Source organism: Sphaeramia orbicularis, chromosome 19 (genome assembly GCF_902148855.1).
Source record: "Sphaeramia orbicularis chromosome 19, fSphaOr1.1, whole genome shotgun sequence".
NCBI classification, from domain to species: domain Eukaryota; kingdom Metazoa; phylum Chordata; class Actinopteri; order Kurtiformes; family Apogonidae; genus Sphaeramia; species Sphaeramia orbicularis.
Window position 1 is genome coordinate 48,967,169 of NC_043975.1, and position 24,923 is coordinate 48,992,091.

Below are 24,923 nucleotides of genomic sequence, written 5' to 3' on the forward strand. Positions count from 1 at the left end.
AGGTCCTGAAGTGACCCACATGGACTAAAGAGGTCCTGAAGTGACCCACATGGACTAAAGAGGTCCTGAAGTGACCCACATACACTGAAGAGGTCCTGAAGTGACCCACATGGACTAAAGAGGTTCTGAAGTGACCCACATGGACTAAAGAGGTCCTGAAGTGACCCACATGGACTAAAGAGGTCCTGACGGAATACCAGACCACGCAGACACACACTGTGTTTACAGAAGGAAATATGGTTTTCCTCCGCTCTGACCAACAACTGAGACGTTTGTCGCATTTCACTGACAGAAAGGTCGGATAAATGCGACCTGGACGTTCAGACTGAAGTCACGTTGGAAAATATCAGATCTAAGTCAGATTTAGGACCACATATGAAAGTGGTCTGGGTCAGATTTAGGACCACATATGACAGTGGTCTGCGTCAGATTTAGGACCACATATGAAAGTGGTCTGGGTCAGATTTAGGACCACATATGACAGTGGTCTGCGTCAGATTTAGGACCACATATGACAGTGGTCTGGGTCAGATTTAAGACCACATATGACAGTGGTCTGGCTCAGATGTAGGACCACATACGACAGTGGTCTGGGTCAGATGTAGGACCACATATGACAGTGGTCTGGCTCAGATGTAGGACCACATATGACAGTGGTCTGGCTCAGATGTAGGACCACATATGACAGTGGTCTGGCTCAGATGTAGGACCACATATGACAGTGGTCTGGCTCAGATGTAGGACCACATATGAAAGTGGTCTGGCTCAGATGTAGGACCACATATGAAAGTGGTCTGGCTCAGATGTAGGACCACATATGAAAGTGGTCTGGCTCAGATGTAGGACCACATATGACAGTGGTGTGGCTCAGATGTAGGACCACATATGACAGTGGTGTGGCTCAGATGTAGGACCACATATGACAGTGGTGTGGCTCAGATCAGTGCTGTTCAGACTGTGTGTACCAGATCAGATCCAGGTCACATATGGACACATTTCCCTTCAGTCTCAGTCAGACTCAGAATCCCACTGAGCTCAGCACAAACATCCTCATGATGTAAATCTGTCCCACTGGTGCAGGTTTACTTCAGACTGAATACACTGGTCTACAATTAGGACCCCGCCCCCAAAGGGGAGACGAGGGCTGTTGTTTTTGGTTCCGTTTGTTTGTTTACAGTTTCGCAGTAAAACTATTGGCTGAATTCAGACCTAATGTGGTTTATAGATTAGCACTGATCCAGAACAGATGTGAGGACATTTGGGGAAAAGTAGGTCAAAGTTCAAATTTTTCATGATTTTTTTAATATCTTTTTTTTTCCATTTCCTTATAATGGGCGAAGTTTAAAATGTCAATAAAAACATCAGTTTTGTTTCAGTTTACTTCAGACTCTGCACAAATCCAGAGGTAGTTGTTCTCCATCACTCTGACATAAAGCTCAGACAGACCTATGGATTTTTTCACATTTTGGCTGAATTCTTTTCATTTTTTTGCCTCCATTTTCCTGCCATTTGTGGTACTCCGCTGTTATAAAGGATCGGGAAATCAGTCAAATTAAAAAAAAAAAAAAAAAAAAAAAAAAAAAATCCATCAAAAACGTGTCATTTCTAATAAACTTATTCTGAAAAAACAAATGAACTTTGCCGTTGAGGAAGTGATTAAAGGTGCTGTGGGTTAAAATGTTGAGCCTCGAGTCTGTGACCATGAAATAATATCAAGGAAATAATCTGAAAACAGAGCAAAGTCCTGAAAACATACTGAGCATTTATTTATTCAACTGCATGAACATTATCACGACACCAGGGTGGAGAATAAGAGCCAATAGGTGTGAGGGGGCGGGGTTTGTGGTGCATGGGTTAGAAATGATCCTCCTCAGATTAAATGTGTTCAATGTTCTAGATTTGAATCAGATGAACTGTTCAACTAATGACCACAGTGTTGGTTTATTTATCCAACAGATGTGGAAATGTTCCACTGGTAGAACCTGTCCAGTCCATTTAGAAACAGATGTGTAGATGTTCCACTGGTAGAACCTGTCCAGTCCATTTAGAAACAGATGTGTAGATGTTCCATTGGTAGAACCTGTCCAGTCCATGTGTTGTCATGTGCAGACAGTGTTTGCAGTCGATGTGACACTAATATTCATCTGGACTTAAATCCATTCTCTGGTTAATTTTCCAGTTTTCCATTTGGAGCCCAGACCTGATGCTTGTTGTTGTTGTTGTTGTTGTTGTTGTTGTGTTTCAGACTTGGTGACAAATCTGATCATCAGGGTGGTTGTGGTCCACTTCCTCCTGATCACAGGGACCATCTGCCTCTTCTTCTACTGTCGGGTCAGTTCACAGCTTTATTCAACACTAACACACTTCAACACTGACATGGGACGCTTCTGCCAAACTGGGTTTACCTCCAACATCTGACACATGTTTGTGCAGGTTTACCAGACTCATGGTGTGGACCAGACCACCACAGAAGAACCACTGAGAACGGAAGAACGGCTGATAGCATAAGAACGGACCTGAACCCATAACGGAATAACTTACTATCTTATTGTCCTGGTAAAAAAATTCTTTGCAAATGTAATAACTGAGGTAATAACGAAAACTATATGAATAAAACTGTATTTAAGTTTGATTTATTAGAGAGAACTGGGATCAAATCACAGAGAGAGAGAGAGAGATTTTATTTTATTTTTTTACCAGACCAATAACGTACGGCCAATAGTTTACCGTTCTCTGTGGTTCTTCCGTTCTCGGTGGTTCTTCTGTTATCAGTCAGATAACTTTCAGATCCGTCCCATGTCAGCAGGATTTCACTGATCAGCTGATTGGATTCACTGATTGAATGGACTGAACATGAGTGACAGCAGCACATGATGATCACATGTTTGTTCCAGGCCAGAGGGGGGCGGAGCCGACTGAAGGCACGCAACACACCATGAGAGACACCGACACAGTCTACGAACACAGTCTACGAACACAGTCTACGAACAAAGTCTACGAACAAAGTCTATGAACACAGTCTACAAACACAGTCTACGACCATGTCCTCGTCCATCCTGCAGAATAGTTGGGTGTGTTGTTTGTGTCCCAGTCCCAGTTCTGGTCCTGGAGTCCTGGTCCGGTCTGAATGTTCAGTGTGTTTGTGTTTCAGCGGTTCCTGGTTCTTCTTAGACTTGGACTCAGACCTGTTCAGTCCTGGGTTAGGGTTGGGGTTCTTCAGGTTCCCTTTTGTCTCTGTTCATATCTGAGGTATTTTTTTTGGACTTCTTGTATGATTTGGTTTTGTCGCTGCCTCACTGTCGTTTTGTTTTCATGTGAAGAAGATTGAATCTGAGCTGAAGACAGATATGTGAGTTTTGGATGGACACATTTACAACATGTGTCAGTGATTCAATTCCCTTTAATACTTTTTAGGGATGGAACCAGATGAACATTTCAGATCACAGTTATTGGGACTAAAATTATCACAGTTCTCATTATTATCATGGTATTGTTGAAACTGTGCTCAAAATGTTCAAAAAGGACGAATACACACACTGAAAGAATTGAACCAAGTTGGATTTTGAAAAAACAAAACAAATAAATAAATTAAAATAAAATAAAATAAAATAATAGTCCCAATGTCCCTTCTGTGTCAGAAACATTCCAATATTAACCCTTAGTGGTCTGAGTCTATTTTGTCTGTTTTCAGTCCTTTTGATTTGGCCTTTATATACTATAGGATCAAATGTTTACTATACCCATGTTTGGGATCTGTTTTTCAGCACAACTTCATCTATATCATCTGTCTATTATTTTTTCACTTTAACCTACTATAAAAACACAAAAGGACAAAAAACACACAAAAAGATAAAATTCAATTTGAAAAATGTATATAATTTATTGCATAAATAACACACAGATGTTTAACGAACCTTTTCAAAGACTTTGAAAGTGAATATTGGTTCCAAATATTAAGTATAGAAAATTAGAATTGTAATAAATTAAAAATATACTCAAATATTTGACATAAAAGCAGATCTTTCCATCGGGTTTTTTCCCCTAAAAGTGCGGTAATCAAGCACGGTTATCATGAGAATTAGAATTTAAACGCTAATACTAACCGTCTGTGATTTTACTGCAGTTTATGGTTCTACCAGTAACAGTTGTGTTTATTCTGTATGATGCTTTTATTTTGACAGTTGTGTTTTTATTCTGTATTATGCTTTTATTTTGAAAGCTGTTTTTATTCTGCATAATGCTTTTACTTTGAAAGTTGTTTTTATTCATTATGATGCTTTTATTTTGACAATTGTGTTTTATTCATTATGATGCTTTTATTTTAAAAATTGTTTTTTATTCTGCATGATGCTTTTATTTTGACAGTGTTTTTTATTCTGTATGATGCTTTTATTTTGAAAGGTTTTTTTTCTTCATTATGATGCTTTTATTTTGACAGTTGTTTTTCTTCATTATGATGCTTTTATTTTTGACAGTTGTATTTTTATTCTCCATGAAGCCATTATTTTGAAAAATTTATATTCTGCATGATGCTTTTATTTTGACAGTTGATATATATATATATATATATATATATATATATATATATATATATATATATATATATATATATATATATATATATGTATTTTCAGGTGTGTGTACTGTATGTGGTCCTGCAGGTCTAGAAGGGACTGGATCCAAACATCCACTGGATCCAATGGGAGAGAAAATAGATGAGAAACACACAGAGTGAACAGGTTTGGTTTGGATGTTGGTCAGATTCCGTGTCGTCTGTTCGTATTTCAGACAGGGGAAGCTCGTTGTCGGCTTACATAAAAAAAAAATCAAGTTATTTTAACATAAACAATAGTTTGATTTAACTATTGACAAAATGATATGAAACTGAACAAGAAATGATTCAATTCTGGAACTGAAACAAGAAAATGTGTAACTTCAGTTCAGTGTACCCAGTTATTCCAGTGGTTGTGTTTTCTTTCAGGTCAGTAAATGAACAGTTCATTTGGTTTCTCTGATTTCCCAGCAGAATGTGTGACAGTATTAAACTGAACTGTGTCAGTGAAGGAGCAGATCTGAAAACGGCTGTCAATCAAACCGCATTCAGCCTTCGGACCCATCCTCTGATCAGCGCGCAGAAGTTCGGCGTCCGAGCTCCGCCCACAGCTCAGTTCGCCCCCAGAGACGCTGAGCGTCCGGGGGCGGGACGACAGGGTGTCATGTGTTTACTGCTGGTCCAGTTTGTAGTGGTTTTTAAAGCAGTTCCACTCAGTCCCATTGAAGTGCATGGACGCTGAGCGTCTACAGACAAATGCACTGAGCAGAGATCGGCCCGGCCGAGCTCCGCCTACAGCTCCGCCCACAGCTCCGCCCACAGCTCCGCCCACAGCTCCGTTTAGCCCCAGAGACGGGGGCGGGACGACATCTAGTCTGACGATTTGGAATAAAACAGATTCTGAACCAGCTGGTCTGAGACGAACCAGTTCCAACACATTTGGAGTCAATGAAATGAAAACAACTGACCAGATTTGAGCATTTGAGTCATTTTAGGAGAAGAGGAGCTTCACCTGCAGTCTGACACAAAACACCTGTGAGAGAAGGACTGATGAAGATCTGAAACATCTGAAACACATCTGAAACACATCTGAGGACCAAGAAGAGGGACGTCTGGGTCCAGTTTGGGATGGATCAGGTCTAACAGGGTTAGACCACTGGGTCATGTGGGTCCAGTGGATCCAGTGGGTCCATACTTGTTTCCAGTGGGTCCAGTGGGTCCAGTAGGTCCAGTCCTGTTTCCAGTGGGTCCAGTAGGTCCAGGGGATCCAGTGCTGTTTCCAGTGGATCCAGTGGACTCACTGGTTAAAGGTGGACATTTGGGTCTTTAAGGGTCTTTTAAGGGTTAACTTTAATGCGTTTAAGGGGTCATAGTGGGTCTGACTGAAACAAACGGAAACACGCTGGATCAGAGGAGCAACGATGACTGGCTTCAATGGACAGAGTCAGCTGGAGTAAAAAAAACAGAGAGAGAGAGAGTTAAAAATAACACTTAGAGAGAGTTAAAATAACACTGAGAGAGTGTTAAAATAATACTGAGAGTGTTAAAATAACACTGAGAGAGAGCTAAAATAACACTGAGAGAGTGTTAAAATATAACTGAGAGTTAAAATTACACTGAGAGAGTGAGAGTTAAAAAAACACAGAGTGTTAAAATAACACAGAGAGAGAGTTAAAATAACACTGAGAGAGAGAGAGTTTTAAAAAAATCACAGACAGAGCGAGAGTTAAAATAACACCGAAACAGACTGAAACACATTGGACCAGAGGAGCAATGACGACCGGCTTCAATGGAGAGAGTCAACTGGAGTAAAAAATAACAGAGAGTTAAAAATAACACTGAGAGAGTTAAAAAACAGAGAGTTAAAATAGCACTGAGAGAGAGACAGTTGAAATAACACTGAGAGAGAGAATAAAAAAAAAAACAGAGAGAGAGAGTTAAAATAACACTGAAACAGACTGAAACACACTGGACCAGAGGAGCAATGACGACTGGCTTCGATGGAGAGAGTCAGCTGGAGTAAAAATAACACAGAGACAGAATTAAAAAAAAAACAGAGGGTGTTAAAAAAAAACACAAAAAGTGTGTTAAAAAAAACACAAAGAGAGTGTTAAAAAAAAACACAACGAGAGTGTTAAAAAACACAGAGAGTTAAAAATAACACTGAGAGTTAAAATAACACAGAGTTAAAAAAACACAGAGAGTTTTAAAAAGTAAAAAATACACAAAGAGTGTTAAAAGAACACAAGAAGAGTGTTAAAAGAACACAAAAAGATTGTTAAAATAACACAGAGTGTTAAAAAAAAACATTGACACACACTGAAGGACACTGAAGCTTTAAAGCCATGCTGCACAGTTAGGCTCCATTCAGATGAAGGGAAATGTGTCCACATGTGACCTGGGTCTGATCTGTTACAGTCTGAACAGCACTAATCTGACCCAGACCACTGTCATATGTGGTCCTTCATCTGATCCAGACCACTGTCATATGTGGTCCTTCATCTGATCTAGACCACTGTCATATGTGGTCCTAAATCTGACCCAGACCACTGTCATATGTGGTTCTTCATCTGATCCAGACCACTGTCATATGTGGTCCTAAATCTGATCCAGACCACTTTCATATGTGGACCTAAATCTGACCCAGACCACTTTCATGTGTGGTCCTAAATCTGACCCAGACCACTGTCACATGTGGTCCTTCATCTGATCCAGACCACTGTCATATGTGGTCCTTCATCTGATCCAGACCACTTTCATATGTGGTCCTAAATCTGACCCAGACCACTGTCATATGTGGTCCTTCATCTGATCCAGACCACTGTCATATGTGGTCCTTCATCTGATCCAGACCACTGTCATATGTGGTCCTAAATCTGACCCAGACCACTGTCATATGTGGTCCTTCATCTGATCCAGACCACTGTCATATGTGGTCCTAAATCTGACCAAGACCACTTTCATATGCAGTCCTAAATCTGATCCAGACCACTTTCATATGTGGACCTAAATCTGACCCAGACCACTTTCATGTGTGGTCCTAAATCTGACCCAGACCACTGTCATATGTGGTCCTAAATCTGACCAAGACCACTTTCATATGCAGTCCTAAATCTAATCCAGACCACTTTCATATGTGGACCTAAATCTGACCCAGACCACTTTCATGTGTGGTCCTAAATCTGACCCAGACCACTGTCATATGTGGTCCTAAATCTGATCCAGACCACTGTCATATGTGGTCCTAAATCTGACCCTGACCACTTTCATATGCGGTCCTAAATCTGATCCAGACCACTTTCATATGTGGACTTAAATCTGACCCAGACCACTTTCATGTGTTGTCCTAAATCTGATTCAGACTACTTTCATATGTGGTCCCAAATCTGACCCAAACCACTGTCATATGCGGTTCTAAATCTGACCCAGACCACTGTCATATGCGGTCCTAAATCTGACCCAGACCACTGTCATATGCGGTCCTAAATCTGACCCAGACCACTGTCATATGTGGTCCTACATCTGACACAAACTACTTTCATATGGGGACCTAAATCTGACCCAGACCACTTTCATATGCGGTCCTAAATCTGACCCAGACCATTGTCATATGTAGTCCTAAATCTGACCCAGACCACTGTCATATGTGGACCTAAATCTGACCCAGACCACTGTCATATGTGGTTCTAAATCTGACCCAGACCACTATCATATGCAGTCCTACATCTGACCCAGACCACTTTCATATGGGGACCTTAATCTGACCCAGACCACTGTCATATGTAGTCCTACATCTGACCCAGACCACTTTCATTTGTGGTCCTAAATCTGACCCAGACCACTGTCATATATGGTCCTAAATCTGAGCCAGACCACTGTCATATGTGGTCCTAAATCTGACCCAGATTTCACTGTCGACATGTTCAAAATAAAGTTTTCATTCATTCATTCATTTTTTATTTTTGTTTACAAAGACCTTGTCATTTTTTCTGGGTTCTTGTGTTCTTATGGTACTGGTCCGGCCCACTGCAGACCCCACTGGGCTGAATGTGGAACCTGAGCTAAAGTGGGTTGGACCCCCCCCTCCCGCCTTAAAGCACTTCCTTTTGGACTTCCTGTCGGCTCATCCCAGTCCTCACCTTGTCTTTTCCGTATCGTCTCAGGAGTTCGTAGGGCCACTCCCTCACCACAGTCCTGTGATCGTCTGTGAGCAGCAGTGACTCATGTCCCACCTGCAGCCAATAGGAGCCCTGCAGACCACAGCAGGACGACGCCCCCGTCCTCTGCATCGTCACCCAGAACTCTGACACTGGAACAGACCGAAAAAACAAACCAAACATCCTGTTTCTGAACCGACTCCGACACTGGAACAGACCCAAAAAAACCCCTATGCTCCTGTTTCTGAACCAACTCCGACACTGGAACAGAACAAAAAACAAACCAATGATCCCGTTTCTGAACCGACTCCGACACTCGAAAAGACCGAAAAAACAAACCAAAGATCCTGTTTCTGAACCAACTCCAACACTGGAACAGAACAAAAAACAAACCAATGCTCCTGTTTCTGAACCGACTCCGATACTGGAACAGACCGAAAAAACAAACAAAAAAAAACGCTTCTCTTTCTGCACCATGTCCGACACTGGAAAAGACCGAAAAAACCAAACCAAAGATCCTGTTTCTGAACCAACTCCGACACTGGAACAGACCGAAAAAACAAAAAAATGCTCCTCTTTCTGCACCAACTCCCACACCGGAAAAAACTGAAAATGCTTAGTTGTAGTTTAGTTGTAATTTAGATGTAGTTTATTTTTAGCTTAATTGTAGTTTAGATTTAGTTTAGCTTTAGTTTAGTTTTAGTTTAGTTTTAGTTTAGTTGTAGTTCAGTGGTCTCTTTTCTCTTCTTCTCTGTAGTCGTATTCAAATAAATCCCAGACAGGACTCTGCTGCTTTAGTCTCCATGCTTCCAGGTAGAGGGGGGACCAGAAGACGACTGGAAACCACAAGTGACGGAGCAAAAAGTGTCGTATGGAGACAGCACAGAAAACTGAGAGAGACAAAGAAATCCATTTAACATCAATCTGACATTGACAAAGACGAAGACGAAGGGAATTTGATCCATAATTTTTTATCTGTTTCAGTTAGTTTTGTAAACACACAATACAGTTAGTTATGGTTTTTTTTCTTTAAATTATAGTTTTTAATTGTTTCAGTTAATGAAAATGTTTTTTCAATTCTGGTTTTGGTCATTTCGTTAGTTTTTGTAAATGATAATAACCTTGGTCTGGTCTGGTCTGGTTGACCTCCGTTCATGTGTAAGTAAAGACAGACAGGTAGAATGTGGACCATCACTTTAGAATGTTTTCACCAAACAACATGAGTCTGAAACCACACAGGTGACTATAGACCAGGGGTCTCATACTTGTGGCCCGGGGGCCAAATGCGGCCTGCGGGATGATATGTTGTGGCCAGTGTCGGCTGTTCATCTTTCGGACAGATGAAGCTCATTGTTGGTTTACATAAAAAAAAAAGTCTAGTTATTTAAACATAAATTCATCCTCTGTTCCTTTTTCAGAAAATGCTCAGTGACCTTATCGCACCATGTAAACAAGAAAATGTTGAAATTCTGTTAAATGTACCCCAGTTAGTCCAGTGGTTGTGTTTTCTTTCCAGGTCAGTAAATGAACAGTTCATTTGGTTTCTCTGATTTCACAGCAGAATGTGTGACAGTACTAAACTGAACTGTGTCAGTGAAGGAGCAGAGCTGAAAACAGCTGTCAATCAAATGGGATTCAGCCTTCGGACCCGTCCTCCAAACGCCATGTGGAAACTATGCGTCCCGCCTGAGCGAGCTCCACCCACGGCTCCGTTCGCCCCCAGAGACGCCAAGCGTCCGGGGGCGGGACGACAGGGTGTCATTTGTCCACTGCTGGTCCAGTTTATAGTGGTTTTTAAAGCAGTTCCACTCAGTCCCATTGAAGTGCATGGACGCTGAGCGTCTACGGACAAATGCACTGAGCAGAGATGGAATGAGAAAACACAGACACAGGAATGGAGGAGAAGTGAACAACATCCAGTCCACTGATTTGGGATCAAACTGATTCTGAACCAACTGGTCTGAGAGATGAACGTGTTCCAACACATTTGGAGTCAATGAAATGAAAACACCTGAACAGATTTATTGTTTGAGTGTGCGTTCCATTTTCCCAGTTACCTGAAAACTGCTCTGACACAGTCTGTCCACCCACTGCACAGTCGTCTTTGAACGCAGCAAACACCAGCGTCCTGTACTGAGTCTCCACACAAAACGCACACATGTTCTCCTGCAAAGACCACAATCACACTGATTATACCTGCACACCTTTAACCCTTACAGACCCAAACGTCCACCTTTAACCCTTACAGACCCAAACGTCCACCTTTAACCCTTACAGACCCAAACGTCCACCTTAAACCCTTAAACACCCAACGTCCACCTTTAACCCTTACAGACCCAAACATCCACCTTTAACCCTTAAACACCCAAACATCCACCTTTAACCCTTAAACTCCTAAATGTCCACCTTTAACCCTTAAATACCCATCGTCCACCTTTAACCCTTAAAGACCCAAATGTCCACCTTTAACCCTTAAACACCCAAACGTCCACCTTTAACCCTGCAGTTAAAGGAGTTCATAGTATTTGTGCTAACAGTATATGAAGTACTAATACCAAAAATACCAGATTCATGAAATACTCATGGAGGAAAATTTATTTCATGTTAAAAATAGCCTTTAAACATTTTAGCCAACTTATTTGACTGTAATTGTCAGATAAATAGTGCACATGAAAAACACTAGGGGCTGGTTTGACCACAGTGAATAATATTAGCTTAGTTTAGTTTAGCTTAGTTTAGATTATTTATTTTGGTTAATATATTTATTAACTGAATGTCAGATGTCATATGGAAGTGGATCTGTCTAAACCCAGTCAGGATATGAAAGTTGTTCTGATATTAAACTGTAAAAACGTTTCAGTCTGTAGGACGAGCACAGGGACAGTTTTCTGATTCATCCAGTCCATTTGCACTGTTTACTTCAGCTGAAGCTTTAAGATCAGGATCAACTCAGTATCTGAAGTGATTCTGCACACACAAACATATATTCACTGAGTAGAGCTGATTGATATCATCACACACTTCCTATTTTTCTGTCAATACACACATCATGAGGCTCGATGACAGCATCAGCCAATCAGCTATCAGCAACCAGAGACCAGAGGAACCCAGTATGGTTCAGTTCCTTCCATCAGTGATATGGATCAGAAAAGTGAAGAGGAAGAAAACTGAAGCCTCTGATATTGATCAGCAACAAAAAAACCACAGTCAGCCTCAACACTGACACATACTACTGCACTGACACAAGAAATAAATAAATAAATAAATTATATATATATATATATATATATATATATATATATATATGTATATATATACCTATTAAATGATGGATATAAGAAAAGAAAGCATGAACAGAATATCATACACCACGTCTGCCCAAATAATACCAGTAACAAATCCACACATCCTCAGTTGTTCACATGAATCTGCTTTTTTTTTGGTTTGTTCTTTTAAATTCTTTCATCCTTGGATGTTTCTTTAACTCCATATTAAATCTGTTCCACAGTCTCACCCCTCTGACTGAAACACTCAAACCTTTCCTGGTCGTATGTATTCAGTGAATTTTAAGTTAGTTTTCCCCCTTAAATTATAACCCCCCCCCCCCCCCCCCCCCCCCCCCAATGAATACTGAATAATTTCTGTGTATTTGTTGGTAATAGATTATTTTTTGCTTTGTCCATTATTTGAGCTGTTTGATCGTCCACGCCAGATCTACTAAGGTCCCAGTTTGCGTGGACTAATTTGCATGTGTGTAATCTAGAATTTAGTGTGTGGGGTTGAACCGCGGTTTGCAGGTGATGTACTCAGATTACTTATGCAAATATCAACAGGTTGAAAGTGTGTCCTGTTTAAATGAGGCTTTAGTGTGTGCTACTGGAGACAGTCCACTGTAAAAGCTGCTGTGGGATAAAGCAGCACTAATGGAACAGAGACGGAATGAAGCAGACCAAGGAAATGGAAGAGTGGAGGAGTTTAGTCAGAGGAGGAGCAGGAGGCACTCATTAATTAATTCATTAATTTGCGTTTCGTGTGTGTGTGTGTGTGTGTGTGTGTGGGGGGGGGGTGTTGGTTGGTAACCACATGTGTGTGTGCATCACTTTGCGTCCTCCTTCTAATCCTGTGGGGGTACAGGGTGGTGCAGTCTGTGCCCCCGCACAAGTGACAGTCAAACTGTTCACTGACTGTAGACCAGACCCACCTCCAGGAAAACGCTCCCATACCGACCCAGCATTTGTGTGCGTGTTTATTCGGGGGTGCACCGCTGCCACAAACAGACGGTCTGTCTGTGTTTGGCTCCTCCCACAAACAGACGGTCTGTCTGTGTTTGGCTCCTCCCACAAACAGACGGTCAGTCTGTGTTTGGCTCCTCCTCCATGTCCATACAGACCTTCTAACTCATCAATGCCATGATCCGGTTCAGTGACTGCCTATCCCAGCCACGGACAAACCGTCAGCCTTCAGACAGGTGTGGACGGGCGGAAAAGGGCAATTAGCCGACAATTAATAATTTAATCGAGCAAATTCTTATCGACAATTAATTGTTAGTCGATTAATTGTTTACATCCCTAATTTGGATGAAATTTTCAGTCAGTGTTGATACTGGCACAAGGAAGAAATGAGTACATTTTGGTGGTGATCGGGAATGGGGGGGTGGGGCCTACGGGGGGGCCACTGATCGGCCTTGGCAGAGGTCTGCGCACTCCAAGTGCTTCTAGTTTTTCATTTTAGAGGTGGTGGTGGTGGTGGGGGGCTGTGGGGGGTGTTGGATTGAATGACTGTCAGACACACATCCTTTAGTTCCACTGTAGCCGAATGTTGGTGCGTATTTTTAATCACAATCTACAGATCAAGTGGACAAGAGTCCTGGAAAGTGTGTGTGTGTGTGTGTGTGTGTGTGTGTGTTTTTTGGGGGGGCATACGTCTCAATTGTTTTTCTTCCGTCATTCCAAAACTGTTCCCATGAGGGTGAAACATGTGTTCTGTATCTTGTTTCATGGTCTCCTCCTCTTCCATGTGTGTGGAATTCCACATCCAAACTGTTTGCTCCTCCTTTTAACTCCTGTTAAATACACACTCACTTTCTATCAGTTCAGTTGTTTTCTGCTTTGATAAATGCCTTTGTGTATATTAAATTCATATATTGACATGTTCTCCTCCCAGCACACGCACAACTGTGTGTAAACGCCCCATATTTCATGTTCATTGTGTCAAACGTACGAACTGATGCACCTTTGACAGACTCCACCCTTAGTGTCACTGTTAGGAAATCAGTTTGGACAGTTGGAATCCACAAACCTGGAGTAGATCCAGCCCAGTGTGTGTGAATGTGAGGAATTTAGACCAAGAATAATAAGACTGTGTGTTCCTGGTAGACAACACACACACACACACACCCACACACTTCAAATGCACTAAAACCTTTAAGGGTGAACTGAATTTCTACCATTTTGAAACTTTTGAAATCAGCTGTTCATTGTTTTAGTTCTTTTTATATAACATGCCCTTTTTATTTCATTTTATTTTAGATCATTTTCTTTATTTGACTGATTTTTTTTTAAGTTGTTTGTTTTATTGTATATTTATATTTAATTTAATTTAGTAGAAAACTTGTTTTTAAATGTATTTGATTTTACATTATTTTACTTTCAGTCTTACACTGATTTGACTTTTATTTGAGATATTTATTTCATTGTGTATTTGGAATTTATTTAATTGGTTTTATTTGATCATATTTTAGACAAGTTTCTTTTAATATATTATAGTATTTTATTGTATCTTGACTTTAAAAAAAAAAAAAAAAAAAATATATATATATATATATATATATATATATATATATATATATATATATTTTTTTTTTTTTTTTTTTTTTTTTTTTACGTGATATCACTTCATGTTGTTTTTTATTTATTTATTTATTTATTTATTTATTTAATTGTATGATTGTATTTAATTTTGTTTCATTGTATTTTATTGTTTAAAGTTCAGGTTAGAGGAGGAGGGACAGGTTGGGTATGGGCTGAGGGTTAGGGTTAGGAACAGGGTCAGGGTTAGGAACAGGGTCAGGGTTAAGAACAGGGTCAGGAACAGGGTTAGGGTTAGGAACAGGGTCAGGAACAGGGTTAGGAACAGGGTCAGGAACAGGGTCAGGGTTAGGAACAGGGTCAAGAACAGGGTTAGGGTTAGGAACAGGGTCAGGGTTAGGAACAGGGTTAGGAACAGGGTCAGGGTTAGGAATAGGGTCAGGGTTAGGAACAGGGTTAGGGTTAGGAACAGGGTCAGGGTTAGGGTTAGGAACAGGGTCAGGGTTAGGAACAGGGTTAGGAACAGGGTCAGGGTTAGGAACAGGGTTAGGAACAGGGTCAGGGTCAGGAACAGGGTCAGGGTTAGGAACAGGGTCAGGAACAGGGTCAGGGTTAAGAACAGGGTCAGGAACAGGGTCAGGAACAGGGTCAGGGTTAAGAACAGGGTCAGGGTTAGGAACAGGGTCAGGGTCAGGAACAGGGTCAGGGTTAGGAACAGGGTCAGGAACAGGGTCAGGGTTAAGAACAGGGTCAGGAACAGGGTCAGGAACAGGGTCAGGGTTAGGAACAGGGTCAGGGTTAGGAACAGGGTTAGGGTTAGGAACAGGGTCAGGGTCAGGAACAGGGTTAGGGTTAGGAACAGGGTCAGGGTCAGGAACAGGGTCAGGGTTCGGGTCTTGTGTGCCGTTCCTGCTGCAGTCGTTGTTCCATCTGTCTGCTCCATGTCCAGTTCCTCTGTCCTCATTTGTCCATTAAACCCAGAATCAGTGTGTGTTCAGATGGTTCTTGGTCCAGTCCTGATGGTTCCGGTTCTGGTTCTGTGCTGCTCTGTTCCAGCCTTTCTGACCTGGACCTGGTCTGTGAGGCCTGAACATCTTCTCCTTCTGGACCCTCCAGGTCAGTTGTGCTTCTGGAACATAGTGGTTCTCCAGGTCCATGTGTTCCTGCTCCTTTCCCTCTGGATTCTGTTCAGATCTTTTCTGTTCATTTGTGTGTTTTCTTCTCTTTACATATTTTTTGACTCTGTCGACTGTTTGCTCTAAAACAGGATTATCTTGTGGTCGTGCTTCAGTGTTGTACTGTTTCCACATCCTTTCATCTGAAGGTTTTTTTTTTGTTTTTTTTTTTACTCTTCACTGTTACTGAATCTGTGTTTTGGATCGATTTCAGCTGAAGTACAGAGGCTTCCTTCTAATTCTGCACACCTTCATATAGGCTGGGAACATCTGAGGCCGTACTCTCTCCTCTTATACAAATATAGATCACCTGGGAATGACTCATTCCAACCACAAATGTCATTTCTATAGTCTGGAGGATCAAACCTGCATAAATATGATGATATGGTCCAAATACTCCTGTGTCTAATAATTGTGCACACGCTGTAGAAACCAATAGAAAAAGAACAAATAAAGTAAATCAACTGTGAAGGACAGATCCTCCAAAAGAAAAAGAACCATAATAGTGTGATTCAGGTGCTCTGTCCTGGTGCAGTGGTGCATTGTGGGTGTTGAGTCTGCAGCTGGACTGACCACAGTTGGACTTAGTAGCAGTAGATGAGTTCCTTCAACCACTCCATTTCCATCCACACTCACATGGGACTAGAACTGCACAAGACCCTTCCATTTTCTACAGCAGGGCTGTCAAACATGCGGCCCAGGGGCCAAATGAGGCCCACCAAAGGTTCCAAACCGGCCCCTGGGATGAATGTACACAGTGTATAAATTCCACAGTCCAGGCTGTGGAACTCATTTTAGTTGTGGTTCCACATCCAGACCAATCTGATCTACAGTCAAATAATAACAGCAGAAGAACCCACACAAAAGAACGACTGCAGATTTACTACTGGGTTTGATGGAACAAATATTACACTATGCCTATAAAGAATGACAACTGCAAATTTTTGTCTTTGTTTTAGTGCAAAAAATGACATTAAATTATGAAAATACTTACATTTACAAACTATCCTGAAACAATAAAATGTGAATAACCTGAACAAATATGAACAACCTGAAATGTCTAAAGAAAATTCAGCCCAGTTTGAACTCTTTTCTTCCTGTTCCTCAGTGTTTAGTGTCTTTGTAGATCTGATCCAGAATGCACATGGACTAATGAGAAGTTTAGGCAGAATATTGTTAAAATTGCACTTATTTATTTTTTTTAAGAAATTTCAGTTTTTTCAGGTTATTCACATATTTGTTTGTTTGGATAGTTTATAAAAATAAGTATTTTCAAAATTTATTTTTTTTTATTTTTTTTTGCACTAAAACAAAGACAAAAATTTGGAGTTGTTGTTATTTATCGATTATTCTGTTATTTTACTGGTCTGGCCCACTGGAGATCAAATCAGACTGAATGTGGAACCTGAAAGAACATGAGTTTGAGAGCCTTGATGAACATTCAACCTTTCTGTAAACGGTTGAATCGTTGCGTCCAGAAAACAGCGGTTTGGACTCACAGTGGAATATTTCTGCTCAAATGTGTGAAGGCATGTGACGTAGAAGGCCAACCACAGCAGAGGAGATGAGGAGATAAGAATGAGGAGGAGCTGACTGGTTTCCTGTTCAAAGATAGAGACAGAGACAGAGACAGTGAAGGGGAGGACTCAGAAGAGAAGAGAAGAGAAGAGAAGAGAAGAGAAGAGAAGAGGACGAGACGAGACAAGCATGCGACTGGACATGGACAACACACTGCTGATCATCTCTATGTTCTTCTGGATCCAAGGTATGAGGGAGGGTGGACCCACACACAGAGCTGAAAGGGTTAACTGCTGTCTGACAGCTTCGTCTCCGTGGTTACAGACGTGTTATGTGTGTGTTTGATATCAGTCATAGCGTGTGCTGATGGTATTGGGGAAATTATTCAGTATGTGTGTCTTATTTCATGCAGTTGAGTAACTTGTGGTAAATCCTGTTTGTCCCAGGTCCCCATGACCTGTGGACATTAGATGTGGGAGCAGGAAAGAGAGGATGTTCCCACCAAAGCCATGTTGAAAACAAAGTCATTAATAACATGTCATCATATTTGGCAGAAGAGTCGATCACGTACACATGCGATGGTTGGTTCCTTTTATGGTAACGCTGATGTCAGACCCCCCCTGTATAAAACCCCTGTTGAATACAGAATGGGACAGATTCCCTGAGAGCATCCCGAAGTCGTGGTTTCTTGGTTATTTTTTGTCCTGTCTTTTTGTCCTGTCTGTAGGTGTGATCAAGTGCCTGTCTTGAATGTTCAATGTATGTGTTGTTGTAACGCCAAGACATTCACCTAGACCGCAAAACAAATCTACCTACGGGTATAAATAAAGTAACCTTGACCTTGACCTTGATTTTAGCCACAACAATCAGCGCCCACCGTGGGGCTGGAAAGAGGCCTAGGTCTGTTCACAGATGGGTGGTGGTGATGCTGTGTTTGGGCCCAAACTAAAGGTCAGAGCTTTCTTTCTATCCAAATACATGCACAGTCTCATCACGGCTTACTGTGAGTAGAATTTGGGCTGTGTTTGAAAAAGAACTTGATGTAAAGTGATCGGATATGATCTGGGGAATCTGCACTCACCAACAGGCCCTGGGACCCCTGGGTGTTTTCAATAAACTGACCCGGGTCTGGTATTTAAGAACTGGCAGTTCAGAGTTGATGTGCCGTCCACGAGGGACCGAGTGTTTAGTTGAGACGGAGCAGAAGTAAATGTGTGTGAGTGCTGTGGCAGTCCTCGGCCCTGGGGACAGGATTGGATCTATGAATACGGTCCATGGCATTATTTGGAGTCCTGGTTCTAGTGTTCTCTGACATGCCTTTGCATATCTGCGTTCCAGCCTGTGTTGGAAGTACTGCACAGAAGGTGTAGAACTGGGAGAAAAAGGGACCAGTCTGAAATATTCAAAGTTCATCTTTCATCTAGTTTGCAAGGAGTTGTGTAAATGAATTGTGTCCATTTGACCAAAACAGTAGTGGGCCTTTGTGAGTGAGTTTAGGACTCTGCAGATTCATGCAGTCCTCTGTGTGGGCGCCTCATGGGAATATTCTAGAATAATGTCAGATCTGTCCTAGAATTTTATGCTGTAATATTAGCTTGCACCTGCTTGATGCTCCAATAATCCTGCATGTAACATGGCTGTTGCATGTACGTGTTGGATTGGATTGGATGTTTGTGTGTGATTGTGTGGAAAGTGAGTGAGCAGAGGACAGAGGAGTGTGGGTAAAAAAAAAGTCTGAGTAGAAAAGAATGAAGGATATGTGTGTGTGTGTGTGTGTGTATATGTGTGTCTGTCTGTCTGTATGTGTGTGTGTGTGTGTGTGTGTATATGTGTGTCTGTCTGTCTGTATGTGTGTGTGTGTGTGTGTGTGCGTGTGTGTGTGTGTACGCATGTGTGTGTATATGTGCATGTGTATGTATGTGTGTGTGTGTGTGTGTGTGTGTATCTACAGGGTGTATCAGATCACAGTAGACTATCAGAAAAAACAACATTAAACCAAACTGAAGACATTTTGTAAATCTGCTCATCTGTGTTTATTGTCCATGGAATTGTCCTTTGACTGACACCAGTGTCCTGGGTCAGGACATGTCAACCCCCTACCATCCAAAAAGACGGGCAAGTCCACCCCCACTTCAGCTGGGATGATGCAATGAATGACGTATGTGGACTGAAATGTTGAACAATTCAAATGGTCCAAACCAGCTGAAAGAATCCTGACTGACAGCATTAACCCTTTGTGTTTGTCCAGATAGACTCCAACCTGTTGTTCATGTCAAATCTGGGAATGGCTGGTAGGGGGTTGACATGTCCTTATTTTTGGATGGTAGGGGGTTGACATGTCCTGACCCAGGACACTGGTGTCAATCAAAGGACAATTCCATGGACAATAAACACAGATGAGCAGATTTACAAAGTGTCTTCAGTTTGGTTTAATGTTGTTTTTTCTGACAGTCTACTTTGATCTGATACACCCTGTAGATGTGTGTGTGTGTGTGTGTGTGTGCGTGTGTGTTATATGTGTGTGTGTGTGTGTGTGTGTGTGTGTGCGTGTGTGTTATATGTGTGTGTGTGTGTGTGTGTGCGTGTGTTTGAGGTTGTGTCCTCTTGCTCACAGTTGTGTCATGTGTGTGTGTTTGATATCAGTCCTAGCGTGTGCTGATGGTCATGTGACTGTCATGACGGTACCTGAGGCTCAAACTTAGATCAGTGTGAATCCAGTCAAATATTGGTGCTTTGATGAATCCTGTCTGGGTCATTCCATCCCAAATCAACCAGATTTCAGAAAATGCCCCGCATAACCCCCTCAGAACATTCTGAATAAATTCACACTTGTTCACCTACAGATAAACCAACACATCCAACATTTGAATGTCATGTCTGTAAGAGTTTAGCAGATACAGCCCTTTGAAAAGTAATGTTTTTTTTTTTTTTTTTTTTTTAATTTTGCAGTAGTGCTTTTGGTCCAACTGTGAGCAGCTCTCTGTCCTCAGGTATTCCATCCACACTGAAACTGAAACTGAGTGTCTGGGCTGAAACCCCCTGAACAGAACAGACTGTGCATCAGAATAACTGTGTGCTCCTTCATGTTTGGTCCATGAGGCCTTGAAATCAGGCCCAAAGGCTCATTCTGCAAATGTCCTCTGTCTTCAGACTGTCACTGGGACAGAATGGATGAATGGACACACCTCATGTTTTTACATGGATTCTTCTGGTCCAGATGGAACAATCTACTGAAAAAGACCACATTTAATGAAAAGTGTTGATGTGAGGACATGAAGAAAATGGCTCCATTTACATTTGTCACAAAAATACTCTTTATTTGAGCACCCACATGACCATGTGGACAGGTCAGGAACATTTGGACATTTGGACCATGTCTTCATATATGTTTACAGATGTTGTGCACAAAATTTGAGCTTTGGGATAGAACTGGTTCTATTTGTAATATTTTTTTGACTGCATGTCTCTATTTTCTTCCAGTTGTATCCAAACGTAGGTGTAAATGTCATTTGAACAGTAGAATGGCATTGATTATTGCACCAGTTGTGATAATACTGCAGATATTTGAACTAGGCTGTGGAACTGCAGGATGGCTCAGATAGAAGAAGGACACATTTACCACAACTGGCTCAGGTTGAAGCCTGGAGTAGAGACTTCTGGGAAATTGGATGGAGCTGGTCAGCTGACCCAGTTTCACCAGAGTCAGCTGACCCAGTTTCACCAGGGTCAACGACAGAAATGGAGCTCAGATTTCCCAGAATGTTTATGATGCTGTCCAGCCTAATTTTGGGAATTCTGTTCCTAATCCTGAACAAACTTCTTCATCATGGAGGAAAAATGTGTAGTTGGATTGATCTGAAAGGAGGAATGTCACAGAAAGACATTATCAAGACAAACAGGCTTTGTGAAAACTGGGGATTCTGGGGAGAGGGGCGGAGTTACAGACGCAGCAGAGAGGAGAGGGGCGGAGTTACAGACGCAGCAGAGAGGAGAGGGGCGGAGTTACAGACGCAGCAGAGGGGAGAGGGGCGTAGTTACAGACACAGCAGAGGGAAGGGGGTGGAGTTACAGATGCAGCAGAGGGGAGGGGGTGGAGTTACAGACACAGCAGCACATGAACAGGAGGGAGACGAGAGAAACAGAGTGAGAGCAGGAGCACAACACAAACAGACTGGAAAGGTCAAAAAAGGAGAGAAAATGAGTGACAACAGGAAACGCAGCAAAATCTGGACCCAAGCTGAGACACTTGGTTTTTCTCAGTGCCAGTCTTCACTGAAGCAGAAAACTGTTATCTGGATGCAGAGTTTTGTCCTTTGTGTTTTACACATTTGAATGTATATTTTGTTGTGATTCTGTAAACTTCTGTGTGTTGTTTGTCTTTAAATTTGTTTCGTAGTAAAAAGCTAAAAGTTTCAAATAGTTCACGTTAGTAAAGGTTATTTGGAAATAGTTCAGTGTTTCTTTTTGCACTTTCTAATGTATTTATTTTTATTTCTCTGTAGAGTGTATGAATAAAGGTGTATTTATTTCATAAACATTTGATATAGTGCATGTTTTTTTACATTAGTAATTTATATTGCACATAACTTTACATTATTGTTGGTAATGAATTACTTTAAACAGCAAAAAATCTGAAGAGCCACTTGGGAGCCGAAAGAGCCGGCTCTTTTTAGTGAGCCGAGTCAAAAGAGGCGGTTGTGTAAACAGAGCTGGAATTGGCCTCACTAGTGTGTTCCAGCAGTGCCAGTGTCAGAGCTGCTGACTGGGTCCGTTACTGCCTTCTGTCGTAGATCCCATGGGATAAACCAGTGCACATGGGTGTGGTGCTTTCATCAGCCTCAGGTTCGCTCTGGAACTGGTCTGTGTTGGATTTGTGGATCAGGATCAAACACATCCATGTTGTGTTTCCTCTCAACACACACCAGTACATGAAGAGTCTGAAGCACCTTTACTGATCCACTTCCTGTTTGTCACAGCAGCTGCTGATTCCAGCTCTGTGATTGGTTCCACAGTCTGTCCATCATCTGCTGTTCCACACTCCACTGACTAGGGATGGAACCATATGAACATTTCATATCACGGTTATTGTGACCAAAATTATCACAATTATCATTATTATTGCACTATTGTTGTAATGTGTTCCAAATGTTCACAAACTACTTCTACACACACTGAAATAATGGAACCAAGTTGTATTTTGAAAAAAAAACAAACAAACCAAAACCAAATAAATAAGACACCCAATGTCCTTTCTGTGGCAGAAACATTCAAATATTCACATGTCAACATCAAACATACAAATGTGCATTGTACTGTTACCACTACGTGTTAGATACTCTGTGTATGTTAACGTAGATAAACAGCAAGCCAAACTCATTTTCACAAGCCAGGATCTGAGCGTCTTGCTCCTTTAATACAGTCTTCTTAAGACAGCTTACAATTTACCATTGTGGCTTGAAAAGGTCGAGTGAAACTGAAATACATGAAACAGAAATGGAAAAATATACCTCAGTTTGGTATTGAGTATATGAATACATCAGGAAACACTTAGCGCCAAAGTAATGCATTAAACTGAACTAAAATGCCATCCCCAAAGTCACAGGAGGTATCAATAGTTATATTGATCCATTGATATGCTAATTAGATTGTTAACACACGTGAATAGCTGCTTTGATATGCTAAAACATTGCAACAAGCTAGTGGGATGCACAGGCTACGTCTATTTCCTGGTAATAAACATTCAGAAAAACGATCTCTAACAGAGCTTATACAGCTTATAAAGGTGACACATTCTTATTGTTTTAGCTACTAAACACTTACTGAACTTACAGCCATTGCTTTCGGAGGTTTGGATGAGATGTGAGACACAGCAGTAACTTGGACATGAGTACACAGGCTTACTGACAGCGCATTTTTCCAGACTGAGTTTCTCCTACCTACAATGCATTGCAACCGTCATCTATACCTTCAAAATAAAATACATGTAAACAAATACTGACTGTATAATCATTTTTAGCTTGTACTTTTAGTCTGAATTACAACCAATGAATTATGGAATATTTATCACAAAATTATTATGAACTTTTTTTTTTACCAAACACATTTTACCGAGGGCAGAACATGCATTAAAGATAGCACCTTATGGCCATAGGAGATATCTGCACCAGGGCTGGAAATGAAGAGGATTTGATCAATATTAATGTTATTGTGGATTCTGTTTACCGATCCAATTCCTTCTCAAGTCTCCTATCCATTCCTGAGTGTTTTTTGGAGCGGGAAAACCAGGAGTTGGACAGGTCTGTCTGCTGGATGAGGATCTGAAGCAGCGGGGGCCGGGGAGGCTTTTACAGCAGCGCCGACCCGCTCTGTGCACGCGCTCAAACCAACCGGGTCCGTGCGGGAGTCCGTTGTCCTCAGTCTGTGGAGCTGTGTCCATGCAGGAGCCTTCCAGCAGGTTTTCAGAGGCCAAACATTACAAACTGCACACGCACGCCTGGAGTGGAGCTGCTGGACCAGGAAACCAAGAGCAGCACCGGGATTTTCAAAGTGCCCTAATCCAACACGCTTATCATCAGAATTAGAATTTAAAGGCTAATACTAACCGTGGGAAATTTTAGCGCTTTAGCTTTCTCATTCTAGCGGTAATGGTTCCATCCCTACCACTGACAGAACCTGTTCAACTCAACATGTGGGTTCAAATGATCCAAGTATGAGTAGAATCAGTCCAGATCAGTTCTGCTTCAGTGTTTTTACAATTCAACCATCAAACACAAACTGAACAATAATCAGTTTCATCAAGTCTGGGTTTATTTCAGCTGATTCATGAACGATTCCTCCAGTTGGACTGATCCTGCTCAACCTAAATGTGTCAGTTTCATCTTGTGGTGGTTCATCTGCTGCTGTTCAATCATGTCATAGATTTGGATTTGAACCTTCATCTGTGTCTCATGTGCTGCTTTGGTATTTAGACGCCGTTTGTCAAAGTCAAAGCACAAACACAGTTCAGACAGATTTGGATCCAACCTGATCAGCCTCAGTTTCCTGTTTGGTTCCTAATGTGGACATGTTGGAGTTCTAATCCCAGTCTTGTCCTGTTTTCATGGCTGTCCTTTGTGTTTTTCCTGCAGGGCTCCTGTCTGAAAACAACAGCACTTCAACAGGTAAGAAATGCACAAAGGAGGGATGTGAACTGGGCTGAAGCTGAACATCCTGGTTCAGGTGGTTTTCATCTGAACAAACTGGAGCCAATGCAGAGGATTCAGGAAGGATGGGTTTACAGAAGCTCCACTGAGCACGCTCAGCTCCTGTTCCTGACATTTGGATAAGTGTGGCTTTAAAGATCCACAAGTGAAGGAAACACTGACAAACAGGAGCAGACTGAGCCATTCAATTCACTGACTGAATGAATGAGGGATGAACTGAGTCCGTTTGGACACAAAATCTGTCAGTGGGACTGAAAACACTGTTCACACATGGAAACCACATGTGCTCAAGAATCCAGTCCATGTGGTCCACATGGGCTGGGCTGGTTCTGGACTGGACTCTGACTGGTCTGTCTTATTTCTACAGGGTCGGTCCACTTCAGGTTGGTGGGAGGAGCCAGTGGTTGTCATGGTGACCTGGAGATGAAACGACAGGATGGAAACTGGAAACCAGTGGATGGGTATTACTGGTACAGGGAGTTAGGAAACAGAGTCTGTGCAGAACTGGACTG